Genomic DNA, 17,157 nt, shown 5'->3' on the forward strand with positions numbered 1-17,157 from the left:
TATGGGAAACCAGGCCTGCTATTCATAGCAGACTTCGAAAAGGCATTTGATAAAGTTCGACTGGAATTTATATATAAATGCCTGGAGCATTTCAATTTTGGAGAATCTCTTATAAAATGGGTCAAAATCATGTATAGTAACCCTAGGTGTAAAATAGTAAATAATGGCTATTTCTCAGAAAGTTTTAAACTATCAAGAGGAGTGAAACAAGGTTGTCCACTATCGGCATATCTATTTATTGTGGCCATCGAGATGTTAGCTATTAAAATCAGATCCAATAATAATATCAGGGGATTAGAAATACAGGGCTTAAAAACAAAGGTGTCATTGTACGCAGATGATTCATGTTTTCTTTTAGATCCACAACTAGAATCCCTCCACAGCCTCATAGAGGATCTAGATAAATTTTCTAACCTCTCTGGATTAAAACCAAATTATGACAAATGTACTATATTACGTATTGGATCACTAAAAAATACAATTTTTACATTACCATGTAGTTTACCAATAAAATGGTCTGATGGTGATGTGGATATACTCGGAATACATATCCCAAAGGAAATAAATGATCTCACTTCAATAAATTTTAATAGAAAGTTAGCAAAAATAGATAAGATCTTACTACCATGGAAAGGAAAATACCTGTCAATTTGTGGAAAAATCACCCTGATTAACTCTTTAGTATTATCCCAGTTTACCTATTTGCTTATGGTCTTGCCTACGCCTAGTAAACAGTTTTTTAAATTATATGAGAAAAAAATATTCAATTTTATTTGGAACGGCAAGCCAGACAAAATTAAAAGAGCATATTTATATAATGAATATGAATTCGGAGGACAGAAATTATTAAATATTAAAGCATTAGACCTATCACTAAAATCTTCAGTCATCCAAAAGTTATACTTAAATCCGAACTGGTTCTCAAGCAAATTAGTAAGATTGTCTCACCCACTGTTCAAGAAAGGCCTTTTTCCCTTTATTCAGATTACAACCTCTCACTTTCAGTTATTTGAAAAGGAAATAATCTCCCAAATGTCACTATTTCTAAAACAAGCCATAGAAAGTTGGTTGCAATTTCAATTTAATCCTCCAGAAACGACAGAACAAATAATGCAACAAATATTGTGGTTAAATTCAAATATACTAATTGACAAAAAAACTTTATTTTTTGACAGAATGTTTAAAAAAGGTATAATCTTCGTAAATGATATCATCGGTAGGACTGGTGGAGTTATGTCGCACATGCAGCTAACAAAAACATATGGAAATGTCTGCTCTACCCAAAATTACAACCAAATAATTGCAGCCTTACCGCAAAAGTGGAAGAGGAAAGTTGAAGGGGGAGAAAGTAAGGAACTTGTCTGTCGGCCTTGCATTAAAGAACATAATTGGTTAAGGAAAACTGTGATAAATAAAAAAGTATATCAGTTTCACTTAAGGACCAAAGGATTGACAGCCGTCCCATATAGATTGCAAAATAGTTGGGAAGAGATCTTTGACGTACCGATCCCATGGCATAGTGTTTATGAACTGACACGCAAAACGACACCGGATTCAAAAATTAGAATCTTTCAATTTAAATTATTATATAAAATTCTTGCTACCAATAGAATGTTATTTATATGGGGGATACAATCTTCCCAGCTCTGCAGATTTTGCTGTGAAGAGATAGAATCATTAGATCATTCGTTTTGGTTCTGTCCATTTGTAGCTTGTTTTTGGACACGGGTCCAGGAATGGCTAAAGGATTGCAATATTTACCTGGAACTAACCTTGCAGATAGCATTACTGGGTGATCTGAAAAGTCATAGTCAATCAATCAATAATATAATAATACTTTTAGCAAAAATGTTTATTTTTAATTCACAATCTGTAGAAGCAATGAGAATAGAAAGGTTCAGAACTTTTGTAAAACATCACAGTATGGTTGAAATATATATGGCAAATAGAAATCCTATATGGATGGTGTTAAGAGATAGATGGGAGGTATTGAATAGAGTTGAAGGATGGGACTAATAACAAATAACAACAAATAATAACAAAGATAGCTAATAATGTAAGCATACTGTGTCCATAATAAGTATATAGGTTGTATGTTGGGAGCTTTTGGGAAAGAGCACAGTTAGAAAGATATGGCATTTAGAAGCAAACCGGATGGACATCATGAAAATGATCGGAGAGGTTTAGAGTAGAAGAAGTTCAGGAGCAAAAAAATAATATATATATATATATATATATATATATATGGATATAGAATTATTGTAAAATTAACTCTGTCCATAAGGTGTAGATAGTAATTATAGACCGGAAGTAGAGGCCTGGGCGTTGTTGTTCACTAATTTACTCCAAGTAGGGAAAGGATGGTGGGGTTGAAAAGTAATAAAGGGGAATATATATATATAAAAAATAAAAAAAAACATGGGGGATTGGAAGTGATGCAGACAATTACATTGATAGAAGATACAATCTATCTGCAATATTAAGCTGATCCATCCCCCAAACAAAAAAAGAAATCATACTAAACAGAGTGTCTTGGATTTACAGTTGAAGTTGGAAGTTTACATACACCTTAGCCAAAATACATTTAAACTCAGTTTTTCACAATTCCTGACATTTAATCCTAGTAAAAATTCCCTGTCTTAGGTCAGTTACGATCACCACTTTATTTTAAGAATGTGAAATGTCAGAATAATAGTAGAGAGAATTATTACTTTCATCACATTCCCAGTGGGTCAGAAGTTTACATACACTCAATTAGTTTTTGGTAGCATTGCCTTTAAATTGTTTAACTTGGGTCAAACGTTTCAGGTAGCCTTCCACAAGCTTCCCACAATAAGTTGGGTGAATTTTGGCCCATTCCTCCAGACATAGCTGGTGTAACTGAGTCAGGTTTGTAGGCCTCCTTGCTCGCACACGCTTTTTCAGTTCTGCCCACACATTTTCTATAGAATTGAGGTCAGGGCTTTGTGATGGCCACTCCAATACCTTGACTTTGTTGTCCTTAAACCATTTTGCCACAACTTTGGAAGTATGCTTGGGGTCATTGTCCATTTGGAAGACCCATTTGCGACCAAGCTTTAACTCCCTGACTGCTGTCTTGAGATGTTGCTTCAATATATCCACATACTTTTCCTTCCTCATGATGCCATCTATTTTGTGAAGTGCACCAGTCCCTCCTGCAGCAAAGCACCCCCACAGCATGATGCTGCCACCCCCGTGCTTCACGGTTGGGATGGTGTTCTTTGGCTTGCAAGACCCCCTTTTTCCTCCAAACATAACTATGGTTATTATGGCCAAACAGTTCTGTTTTTGTTTCATCAGACCAGAGGACATTTCTCCAAAAAGTACGATCTTTGTCCCCATGTGCAGTTGCAAACCGTAGTCTGGCTTTTTTATGGAGGTTTTGGAGCAGTGGCTTATTCCTTGCTGAGCAGCCTTTCAGGTTATGTCGATATAGGACTCATTTTACTTTGGATATAGATACTTTTGTACCTGTTTCCTCCAGCATCTTCACAAGGTCCTTTGCTGTTGTTCTGGGATTGATTTGCACTTTTCGCACCAAAGTATGTTCATCTCTAGGAGACAGAACGCGTCTCCTTCCTGAGTGGTATGACGGCTGCGTGGTCCCATGGTGTTTATACTTGCGTACTATTGTTTGTACAGATGAACGTGGTACCTTCAAGCATTTGGAAATTGCTCCCAAGGATGAACCAGACTTGTGGAGGTCTACAATTTTTTTTCTGAGGTCTTGGCTGATTTCTTTTGATTTTCCCATGATGTCAAGCAAAGAGGCACTGAGTTTGAAGGTAGGCCTTGAAATACATCCACAGGTACACCTCCAATTGACTCAAAGTATGTCAAATAGCCTATCAGAAGCTTCTAAAGCCATGACATCATTTTCTGGAATTTTCCAAGCTGTTTAAAGGCACAGTCAACTTAGTATATGTAAACTTCTGACCCACTGGAATTGTGATACAGTGAATTATAAGTCAAATAATCTGTCTGTAAACAATTGTTGGAAAAATTACTTGTGTCATGCACAAAGTAGATGTCCTAACCGACTTGCCAAAACTATAGTTTGTTAACAAGACATTTGTGGAGTGGTTGAAAAACAAGTTTTAATGACTCCAACCTAAGTGTATGTAAACTTCCGACTTCAACTGTACATATACACACACACACACACACACACACACACACACACACACACACACACACACACACACACACACACACACACACACACACACACACACATAAAGTGTGTCTCAAATGGCTCCCTGTTCCCTATATAGTGCACTACTTTTGACCAGAGCTCTATGGGGATAGGATGCCGTTTGGGATACCAGTACATACAGGTAGAGTACACCAACAGAACTCATACAGTAGTAAATATACACAGTATAACATAGACATCTCTCTTCATACCTCAACGAGTTTTAATGACTCCCACCTGTAAGTGTCTGTAAACTTCCGACTTCTCTTTTCATCTGACCTGTCTTCGGGTCTAATTCCTCGCTCCTCTCTAATCCACGGCTGTCCTGCCTTATCAGTGACTGAAACCAGACTGCTGCCCTTCGCCTCTCTCCTTAGGCATAGTCCTGGAACAGAGCCAGGGGTTGAACAGAGTTCAGACTAAACCTGGTTAATCACAGCATGACGGGGGCATTTTGGACTGGGTGGTACAGAGGGAGGAGGCTTGTGTATGTTTGAGAAAATTGATTATGGACCTGCCATGTTTTAAGTATCCATTGATAGGTTTGGGAATCAATTAGGGGGTCAGAACGGAGCCAGGAAATGGCTCTGTTATTTTTGCATGACAGGGCTTGGTCCCACCACTATTGTTTCCAGACACGGAACTGGAAGGGAGGGAAGTCAGATACCGCCATTAAGGAAGTGGGCGGAGCGGTCAAGAGGTGAAAACTGGAGACAGTGGTGGAAGAACCAAAGAGGGAGGGATTAATTCTACAAAAAACTCTGAAAGTACTTTGTGTTTGACTGAGGACAAAGACAATTTTCTACAACATTAATAATTAGATTGTTCTCTGCAATATTCTAACCTTAACGGTCTTCTGTAGCTCAATTGGTAGAGCATGGTTTGATCCCCGGGACCACCCATACATAAAAATGTATGCACGCATGACTGTAAGTCGCTTTGGATAAAAGCGTCTGCTAAATGGCATATGATTATTATTATTATTAATATGCTTGTCCTTAACAGTGTTGATTTAAATAAGAGCGTTTGTTTGCTGTGACCGTTACTAGTTTAGGCCACGCCCCCTCCTGGTTGTATCTCTTCCATATTTCAGGAGCAGGAGATTGGGGAGTTCAGAGGGACATGCAGGAGATTGGGGAGTTCAGAGGGACATGCAGGAGATTGGGGAGTTCAGAGGGACATGCAGGAGATTGGGGAGTTCAGAGGGACATGCAGGAGATTGGGGAGTTCAGAGGGACATGCAGGAGATTGGGGATTTCAGAGGGACATGCAGGAGATTGGGGAGTTCAGAGGGACATGCAGGAGATTGGGGAGTTCAGAGGGACATGCAGGAGATTGGGGAGTTCAGAGGGACATGCAGGAGATTGGGGAGTTCAGAGGGACATGCAGGAGATTGGGGAGTTCAGAGGGACATGCAGGAGATTGGGGAGGTCAGAGGGACATGCAGGAGATTGGGGAGTTCAGAGGGACATGCAGGAGATTGGGGAGTTCAGAAGAACATGCTTGGCTGCTGCTATTCCAGTCTGTACCACTGGGGGGGGGGGGAGCTTCCTCTTCAAAGTGAAGTCATCATGGCATGGATGCTGCTATTCCAGACTGTACCACTGGGGGGGCTTCCTCTTCAAAGTGAAGTCATTATGGCATGGATCCAACAGGCCATCGGCAAACTGCAACCCTTGTGGCAACAGGAACAAACCACCAGGTTTGTAGATGCTGAGTGTGAAGCCCCCTTCTGACATTCCCTCAAGCACTGAAGACAGTTAGGACTCTAGGACACCATCGGCAGAGTTGGTTATTGACCACGTTTTCCCTCACATTGCACTCTCGAAAACGATTGACAATTCTCTCCAAGGGTCATCCAGACCTGCCTAAAGACCCAAGAACCCTGCTGGGAAAAGAACAGACCTCTGGAGGTATATATATCACCACTCTGGAATTGAGCATGGAATACTGGCCCAGAATTCCCAGACTTGCAGACATTTAAGTCAATTTCTATCCAAATCAACATTGATGGCACTCCCACTTTACAAAAGTTCAACTGCCCAGTTCTGGCCAATCCTTGGATGAATTTAGCAATAGGTGGATAATGTCCAGCAAAACAAACTCCCGTTTCTCATTGGCCTTTACTTTGGGAAGAAGAAGCCAAACAGTCTGGGTTTTTGAATCATTTTGTTGAGGAGGCACAGCCACCGGAAAGGGAATGAGTTTTGAAGGGACACAGCTTCCTTTCAAGATGTTAGCGTTCATCTGTGACACCCCTGCTCAGGCAATTGGGGGGGAAATGTTAAGGGCCACAGTGGACGCTGTGGATGTGACAAGTGCACTCAAAAAGGGTTCTACTACGATAACATTTACATTTACATTTGCATTTACGTCATTTAGCAGACGCTCTTATCCAGAGCGACTTACAAATAGGTGCATTCACCTTATAGCCAGTAGTACAACCACTTTACAATGTTTTTTTTTGTTTTTTTTAGGGGTGGGGGGGGTTGAAGGATTACTTTATCCTATCCCAGGTATTCCTTAAAGAGGTGGGGTTTCAAATGTCTCCGGAAGGTGGTGAGTGACTCTGCTGTCCTGGCGTCGTGAGGGAGCTTGTTCCACCATTGGGGTGCCAGAGCAGCGAACAGTTTTGACTGGGCTGAGCGGGAACTATGCTTCCGCAGAGGAAGGGGAGCCAGCAGGCCAGAGGTGGATGAACGCAGTGCCCTCGTTTGGGTGTAGGGACTGATCAGAGCCTGAAGGTACGGAGGTGCCGTTCCCCTCACAGCTCCGTAGGCAAGCACCATGGTCTTGTAGCAGATGCGAGCTTCAACTGGAAGCCAGTGGAGTGTGCGGAGGAGCGGGGTGACGTGAGAGAACTTGGGAAGGTTGAATACCAGATGGGCTGCGGCATTCTGGATGAGTTGTAGGGGTTTAATGGCACAGGCAGGGAGCCCAGCCAACAGCGAGTTGCGAGTATCACTTTGTGTCATCCTCGATTATTTTTAATGCATTGTGTCCTTGTGTGTGGCTGTTTTGTTTTTAAATTGGCAAAATAATCAAATCAAATTGAAATCACAAAAGAATGTAGGCTAACATGCTACCTAGACCGCGCGCAAGTTGAATTTGTCCCCACACCAGAGGCGATCAGGACACACAGGTTGAAATATCAAAATAAACTCTGAACCAATTATATTTATTTATGCACACATGACTGTAAGTCGCTTTGGATAAAAGCATCTGCTAAATGGCATATTATTATTTATTTGGGGACAGGTCGAAAAGCATTAACAGGGGGGGGGGGGGGGCTTCCTCTTCAAAGTGATGTCATCATGGCATGGATGCTGCTATTCCAGACTGTACCACTGGGGGGGCTTCCTCTTCAAAGTGAAGTCATCATGGCATGGATCCAACAGGCCATCGGCAAACTGCAACCCTTGTGGCAACAGGAACAAACCAACAGGTTTGTAGATGCTGAGTGTGAAGCCCCCTTCTGACATTCCCTCAAGCACTGAAGATAGTTTGGACTCTAGGACACCATCGGCAGAGTTGGTTATTGACCACATTTTCCCTCACATTGCACTCTCGAAAACGATTGACAATTCTCTCCAAGGATCATCCAGACCTGCCTAAAGACCCAAGAACCCAGCTGGGAAAAGAACAGACCTCTGGAGGTATATATCACCACTCTGGAATTGAGCATGGAATACTGGCCCAGAATTCCCAGACTTGCAGACATTTAAGTCAATTTCTATCCAAATCAACATTGATGGCACTCCCACTTTACAAAAGTTCAACTGCCCAGTTCTGGCCAATCCTTGGATGAATTTAGCAATAGGTGGATAATGTCCAGCAAAACAAACTCCCGTTTCTCATTGGCCTTTACTTTGGGAAGAAGAAGCCAAACAGTCTGGGTTTTTGAATCATTTTGTTGAGCAGGCACAGCCACCGGAAAGGGAAGGAGTTTTGAAGGGACACGGCTTCCTTTCAAAATGTCAGCGTTCATCTGTGACACCCCCTGCTCAGGCAATTGGGGGAAAAATGTTAAGGGCCACAGTGGACGCTGTGGATGTGACAAGTGCACTCAAAAATGGTTCTACTACGAGAAGAGAATGACTTTCCCTCAAACAGATGCAACTCTGAGACTGGACAATGCAGTCCCTGATGAACTCCCAAATGACAGCCATCGGTGTGGAGAAACACCACTTGCTTTGCTGTCTGTTGGTTTGGTGACACAGTTCCCACTGGATTACATCTGGTGACTAGGAGTGACAAGGAAGTTGTTGCATCTTTGGCTAAAAGGACGTCTAGCAACAAGATTGGCGCCCAGTGTGGTAAAGGAGACCTCCAAAAGTACTCATGACCTTCAGACCCAATGTTCCGTGCGAGTTCAACAGGAAGCAAAGATCCCATGGAGGAAGTTGAGCGCTGGAAAGCTACTGAATTCAGACAGTTCCTCATGTACACTGGGCCAGTCAGATTGAAAGGGCTTGTACCAACTCGAGTGTACAACACCTCCATGCTTCTTGCAGTTGGCATCACCATCCTGTTGAACGTGTCCCTCCAGATCAAGCTGCCCACAGCCTCTTGGTTCTGTTTGTTGACCACTGCAGCAAACTTGATGGAAAAGAACAAGTGTCATACAACATGCATGGGATTGGTGCGCCGCTGCCAATAATTTATTTATTTTATTTAACCCTTGTTTTACCAGTTAAGTTGACTGAGAACACATTCTCATTTACAGAAACGACCTGGGGAATTGTTACAAGGGAGGAAGCCAAGAAGTATAGTGCCCTTGACAACATCTCTTGTTTCCCATTTGAGAACTTCCTTGGGCAAATGAAGGGACTGCTTGGCAAGTCTGCCCACCCACTGGAGCAGGTTGTTCATCAGCCCACCCACTGGAGCAGGTTGTTCATCAGCCCACCCACTGGAGCAGGTTGTTCATCAGCCCACCCACTGGAGCAGGTTGTTCATCAGCCTGCCCACCCACTGGAGCAAGTTGTTAATCAGCCTTCCCACTGGAGCAGGTTGTTCATCAGCCCACCCACTGGAGCAGGTTGTTCATCAGCCCACCCACTGGAGCAGGTTGTTCATCAGCCCACCCACTGGAGCAGGTTGTTCATCAGTCTGCCCACTGGAGCAGGTTGTTCATCAGCCCACCCACTGGAGCAGGTTGTTCATCAGCCTGCCCACCCACTGGAGCAGGTTGTTCATCAGCCCACCCACTGGAGCAGGTTGTTCATCAGCCCACCCACTGGAGCAGGTTGTTCATCAGCCCACCCACTGGAGCAGGTTGTTCATCAGCCTTACAGTAATGAGTCATTTAGCAGACGCTCTTATCCAGAGAGACTTACAGTTAGTGAGTCATTTAGCAGACGCTCTTATCCAGAGAGACTTACAGTAGTGAGTCATTTAGCAGACGCTCTTATCCAGAGAGACTTACAGTAGTGAGTCATTTAGCAGACGCTCTTATCCAGAGAGACTTACAGTTAGTGAGTCATTTAGCAGAACGCTCTTATCCAGAGCCACTTACAGTTAGAGAGTGCATACTTTTTTCATACTGGCCCCCCGTGGGAAACGAACCCACAACCCTGGCGTTGCAAGCGCCATACTCTACCAACTGAGCTACAGGGGACACTTCAAGGGGCCAAGAGACCGAAGACAAAAATATAAATGCAACATGCAACAATTAACGATTTTGCTGAGTTACAGTTCATATGAGGAAATCAGTCAATTGAAATACATTCATTAGGTCCTAGTCTATGGATTTAACATCACTGGGAATACAGATATGCATCTGTTGGTCAGAGATACTGTAAAAAAATAATAATAATAAAAGTACGGGCGTGACTACCATTTGCCTCATGCTGTGCGACACAAATATTAGAAATAATTCACTAGTTCATGTATTGCTTATACAATTGCAAGATAACTGCCTTAAATAGATATTATGGTTGAAACAGAGCTCCTGCGCATAGAGTTGATCAGGCTGTTGGTTGTGGCCTGTGGAATGTTGTCCCACTCCTCTTCAATGGCTGTGCAAAGTTGCTGGATATTGGCGGGAACTGGAACACGCTGTCGATCCAGAGCATCCCAAACATGCTCAATGGGTATGTCACCCATGTCATCTGGCGAGTGTGCAGGCCATGGAAGAACTGGGACATTTTCAGCTCCCAGGACGTGTACAGATCCTTGGGGCCGTGCATTATCATGCTAAAACATGAGGTGATGGCAGCTGATGAATGGCACGACAATGGGCCTCAGGAACTCGTCATGGTATCTCTGTGCATTCAAATTGCCATCGATAAAATGCAATTGTGTTTGTTGTCCATAGCTTATGCCTGCCCATACCATAACCCCACCGCCACCATGGGGCACTCTGTTCACAACGTTGACATCAGCAAACCGCTCGCCCACACAACGCCTACATGTGGTCTGCGGTTGTAAGGCCAGTTGGACGTACTGCCAAATTCTCTAAAACGATGTTGGAGGCGGCTTATGGTAGAGCAATGAACATTAAATTATCTGGGAACAGCTCTGGTGGACATTCCTGCAGTCAGCATGCCAATTGCACGCTCCTTCAAAACTTGAGACAACTGTGGCATTGTGTTGTGTGACAAAACTGCACATTTTAAAGTGGCCTTTTATTGTCCCCCAGCACAAGGTGCACCTGTGTAATGATCATACTGTTTAATCGGCTTCTTGATATGCCACACCTGTCAAGTGGATGGATTATCTTGGCAAAGGAGAAATGCTCACTGACAGAGATATAAACAAAAATGTTGTGCGTATGAAACATTTATTATTTCAGGCTCATGAAATCAAAACTTTAAATGTTGCATTTACATTGCATTCGAAAAGTATTCAGACCCCTTGACTTTTTCCACATTTTGTTACGTTACAGCCTTATTCTAAAATGGATTAAATTGTTTTTTCCCCTCATCAATCTACACACAATACACCATAATACATTTCATAAGTATTCAGACCCTTTACTCAGTACTTTTTTAAAGCACTTTTGGCAGTGATTACAGCCTCGAGTCTTCTTGGGTATGACGCTTCAAGCTTGGCACATCTGTATTTGGGGATTTTCTCCCATTTGTCTTTGCAGATCCTCTCAAGCTCTGCCAGGTTGGATGGGGAGCTTCACTGCACAGCTATTTTCAGGTCTCTCCAGAGATGTTCGATCGGATTCAAGTCCGGGCTCTGACTGGGCCACTGAAGGACATTCAGAGACACTCCTGCATTGTCTTGGATGTGTGCTTAGGGTCGTTGTCCTGTTTGAAGGCGAACCTTCGCCCCAGTCTGAGTTCCTGAGCACTCTGAAGCAGATTTTCATCAAGGATCTCTCTGTACTTTGCTCCGATCATCTTTCCTTCGATGCTGACTAGTCTTCCAGTCCCTGCCGCTGTAAAACATCTCCACAGCATGATGTTGCCACCACCATGCTTCACCGTGGGGATGGTGCCAGGTTTCCTCCGGGCGTGACACTTGGCATTCAGGCCGAAGAGTTCAATCTTGGTTTCATCAGACCAGAGAATCTTGTTTCTCATGGTCTGAGAATCCTTTAGGTGCCTTTTGGCAAACTCCAAGTGGGCTGTCATGTGCCTTTTACTGAGGAGTGGCTTCCGTCTGGCCACTCTACCATAAAGGCCTGATTGGTGGAGTGCTGCAGAGATGGTTGTCCTTCTGGAAGGTTCTCCCATCTCCACAGAGGAACTCTGGAGCTCTGTCAGAGTGACTATCGGGTTCTTGGTCACCTCCCTGACCAAGGACCTTCTACCCCGATTGCTCAGTTTGGCCGGGTGGCCAGCTCTAGGAAGAGTATTGGTGGTTCCAAACATATTCATTTAAGAATGATGGAGGCCACTGTGTTCTTGGGGACCTTCAATGCTGCAGAAATGTTTTTGGTAGTCTTCCCCAGACATGTGCCTCGACACAATCCTGTCTCGGAGCTCTACAGACAATTCCTTCGACCTCATAGCTTGGTTCTTGCTCTGACGTGCACTGTCAACTGTGGGACCTTATATAGACAGGTGTGTGCGCCTTTCCAAATCATGTCCAATCATTTGAATTTACCCCAGGAGGACTCCAATTCAAGTTGTTGAAACATCTCAAGGATGATCAATGGAAAGAGGGTGGGGTCATCCGGTAACTGACTAATAATGATCTCCTGCAGTAGAAATACCCTTTAAAACACTTCTCTTAATATGAGAAGTAAGAAGCTGTGTGTCTAACAGGGGCAGTATGAAAATGTATGCACTCACTAACTGTAAGTCGCTCTGGATAAGAGCGTCTGCTAAAATGACTAAAATGTATCGAAGGCTTTATAAAATCCCAAAAGAGAATACAACTCTCATCAGAGACCAAATCTGAGTAATCTATGATATTTAATACCAGTGTGACATTATTCGAGATTTGTCTATTTCTCATCAACCCTGACCGGGACTCATCTATAACGGCATCCAAAACCAGAGCTATTAGCTTAGAATCGTTATTTAAAAGACAAAGTGGACGCCAATTATCAATCAGTAACAAGTATTTTTTTTTGGTTAGAGTAATTAAACCTTTCGTTAGAGGGGCTAGCATAAAAAACTGTAGCACAGACTAGATCAATATGATGTTGAGAAATAGTGCATTGTGGGTAGTTTAGAAGATATTGGAAATAAATTAATAAATATGTAATAACCCCAAAAACATAACAATGTTTGTACTTATAGGTAACCAGATTATGACTACAACTACGTTACTACGTCTTTAAAACGCCACTGGGTTGTTACATTGGTGAGTAAAAACTCATGCTTCCTACCCTTTAACTTTTTGTCTGAAAATAAAATCTACATTTTACTCAACTGCGTTACCCACTCCAGTCAGCAGATGGCGATGTGGGACTTTAAGGCTATGCTGCTAGTGTGACGTGTAATCTAGTGGACGGGACGCTTCTTTCAACAGCAGCAACAGTTAGTCAGACACCTCGGTAGCTTGCTAGACAAAATAGCCGAACCAATAAAGCTCTTTAGACGCTTTCGTGTATATTAGCTACTGTGTTTTAAACCCACTTCTGTCGTCTAGTTAGTTATCCCATTTAATTTCATATTTACGGTGTTGTTGTTATTGGTCAGCTAGCTGGCTGGTTAAGTTAGCACTAGCCTAGCTAGCTAACATCCCCGACCATGAGGTCACTAAGCTACTCTCCTCCTGGTAAAGAAGAGGAGGTCTGCTGGACGGAGAAAGAGGCTCTAGTGAAAGAGGAGGAGGAAGAGGAGGATGTTACAATGCAAAAACAAGTAGAGGGTGAGGCTGTTACCGTGAAAGAAGAAGAGAAAGACGTTACAGTGAAAGAAGAGGAAGACGCGTTCAGAGTAAAAGAGGAGGAGGATGCAGTTTTTGGAGTGAAAGAAGAGGAGGAGGGGGAGATGACTGTCACATCGAAAAAGGAGGAGGAAGAAGAGGAGGAAACTGGATATCTGGTTCCGGTTTCCCAAAGGCACCTTAAGGCATCCAATGGTTCTAATGATGAACTTAGCCTTAAGATGGTTTTGAGAAACCGGGCCCTGATTAACACTAGTAAGTACTGTCTTAAGAACAGAGGCACAAACTCTGCAGTTGTTGAACTGATGTGTGGTGTTAAAGGGGAAATCTGCAGTTGCTACATCCATATTTGGACTTTTAAATTATTTATATTCTTGAAGAATATAACACATGCCTCATAAGCTTAGTTCAACTTGTACCCCATCAGATCCCAAAATAAGCTTTTTTTACTCCAATGTTTAGAAACAGTGTAAATGTAAATCAACATGGTTAAAACTATAATGGTGATATCATGGATGGTCAGTCCTTGCATCCATAGGTCTGTCTATGATTTTGAGAGTAGTTACATTTCTCCAGTCCCATCCATCATCTTATTATCAAAACAGTGGCAGAATGACAGCTTTGTTATTGTTTGAACTGCAGATTGGTGGATTGATTGATGTGTGGCTTTTTTTAAAGGGACAACCTTGGATTTAAACATAAACAAAATGGCTGCCCTTAGACTTGGTTTGGTAAACAGCTGAGGGATGGGGGCTGGAGAAATGTAACCACTCTCAAATTAATAGAGAAAGCTATTGTAGCAACCTTAACCCAAAACCTAGCGACCTCATCAAGAAGTTCAGACATCTTGGTATAACAGTTATAAGGTGTTGGCTTGACAGTCTCTGGACCCAGGTTTGAGTCCAGCTCAGGGCTACCCCTGGAATTCACTACACTATGAATACAAGGACTGGCCATCCATAAGGTCAAAATCACAGTTTTAACCAAATTGAGGCTATACAGTGTTTGTTTACAAACAGTGGCGTTATATGAGCTTATGTTTTGGTTTCTGATGGGGTAAGACAGTTGAAACATTTGAGGCATTTAAAAGTTATATTCTTAAAGAATCAATGGCTATACAGTTTATGGGTCTTTCTATATCTGCCAGTGAGGCTTTCCTGTGGGGGTCAAATTGTTGGAGCTGTTGATAAGTCATTGTATAATATTCTGCAAATGTATTTTTATTAGGGCTGACCCTAGTCGACTGGTCGATTGTTTGGTCGATAGGCTGTTTTGTCGACAGAGATGCTAGGAGCAACAACGGTTGAACAGCGAAGTGGTAGGCCACACAAGCTCACAGAACGGGCCCGCCAAGTGCTGAAGCGCGTTCCAAACTGCCTCTGGAAGCAACGTCAGCAGAATAACTGTTAGTCGGGAGCTTCATGAAATGGGTTTCCATGGCCGAGCAGCCGCACACAAGCCCCAGATCACTATGCGCAATGCCAAGTGTCGGCTGGAGTGGTGTAAAGCTCGCTGCCATTGGACTCTGGAGCAGTAGAAAGGCGTTCTCTTGAGTGATCAATCCGACGGACAAATCTGGGTTTAGCGGACGCCCGGAGAACACTACTTGCCCCAATGCATAGTGCCAACTGTAATGTTTGGTGGAGGAGGAATAATGGCCTGGGGCTGTTATTCATGGTTCGGTCCCCTTAGTTCCAGTGAAGGGAAATCTTAACGCTACAGCATACAGTGACATTCTAGACGATTCTGTGCTTCCAACTTTGTGGCAACAGTTTGGGGAAGGCCCTTTCCTGTTTCAGCATGACAATGCCCCTGTGCGTAAAGCGAACTCCAAACAGAAATGGTTTGTCGAGATCGGTGTGGAAGAACTTGACTTGCCTGCGCAGAGCCCTGACCTCAACCCCATCGAACACCTTTGGGATGAATTGGAAGGCCGACTGCGAGCCAGGCCTAATCGCCCAACGTCAGTGCCCGACCTCACTAAAGCTCTTGTGGCTGAATGGAAGCAAGTCCCCGCAGCAATGTTCAAACATCTAGTGGAAAGCCTTCCTAGAAGAGTGGAGGCTGTTATAGCAGCAAAGGGGGACCAACTCCATATTAATGCCTCTGCTTGAAACATGTAGGTATTACAGACGCGGTCAGGGAGACGTTTTAAAATGTCAGTGAAGACTCTTGCCAGCTGGTCAGTGCATGCTCTGAGTACGCGTCCTGGTAATCTGTCTGTGAAGATTAACCTGTTTAACCCCTTGGAGTCAATTGACGCAAATTTGCTTCAATCTAAGTAATTGAAGTAATCCATAGTACGACCATCTTAAAACAATTCCATGTCATTTTACACCCCCCCCCAACGGCTTAGATTTACAGGGGTTAAAGGTCTTACTCACATCGGCTAAGGAGAGAGTGATCATACAGTCGTCCGGAACAGCTGGTGCACAAGACTTTGTGGAGGCCACGGAGATGGCACAGTCCATCGCTCTAAGACATGTGATACATAAATTGTATATGGTTATATTATGTACAAAAAAATTATGCAACACTAATAAATCTAATATTATTTTATAACAAATGTACTTTCTCCCGCTTTGGATACTGTCGCTGTCCGCGGTTCTGAATGTAATTATATGCACAAGCACAAAACACCACATCTGTAATTTTAGTCCCGTCTGAATCTGCCATGGCAGTCATTTTTACATGGCAGGAGAGGAACAATTCAAGACAGAATAACCTACTGTTTTTTGGCGAACTCCAAGGTCCTCTGGTAATACTAGTCCCGTGGGAATCGACATCCCCTGTGTTTTGAGAGAAATGAGTTTGACAGGTGTTGCTCACGGTTTGATCAAGGAAAACAATAACTGATTTGATCAATTTAACGAAGTGCTGCTCATAGCCTACATATGAAGGGGTCTGCAAGTATCAACTTTCACAGTGGATGATTTTGTTCATATGTTTTGTGCGTATTAATATTTCTAGCCTACAATCATCGATGTTACTACTAATGTGAAAACAAGACAAAATGTTACTATTATTGCTCACTTGACTGTCTTAAGACAATTGTCAAATAATTTAACAGATGTCAATTGTTGTACAGCTTCATGGGTACGCTCTGGGCATCACCTTTTACCTCAAATAAACAGTATTTCTGCTGTTGTGGCCCTTTAACCATCTGTCTGACTTTGTCGTTCACACAGAAGAGAGACGTGACTATCGTGGATCCTCTGGGGAGCCTCAACAACATCATGAAGCTGAGAAGTCAGAGAAGAGTCCCTCCAGATCTGAACACCTCAAGAAACACCAGCGGAAACCCACAGGGAAGAAATCTCACTGCTGCTCTGACTGTGGGAAGATATTCAACTCTTCAGCAGACCTTAAAAGACATATGAGAATCCATACAGAAGAGAAACCTTATAGCTGTAATCAATGTGGGAAGAGTTTTACTCACTCAAGCTGCCTGAAGGTACATTTGAGAACACACACTGGAGAGAAACCTTATAGCTGCGATCAATGTGGGAAGAGTTTTACTCACTCAAGCTGCCTGAAGGTACATTTGAGAACACACACTGGAGAGAAACCTTATAGCTGTGATCAATGCGGGAAGAGTTTTACTACATCTACCAGTCTGACTATACACCAGAGAATACACACAG

This window comes from Coregonus clupeaformis, chromosome 20, assembly GCF_020615455.1.
Source record: "Coregonus clupeaformis isolate EN_2021a chromosome 20, ASM2061545v1, whole genome shotgun sequence".
Classification (NCBI taxonomy): domain Eukaryota; kingdom Metazoa; phylum Chordata; class Actinopteri; order Salmoniformes; family Salmonidae; genus Coregonus; species Coregonus clupeaformis.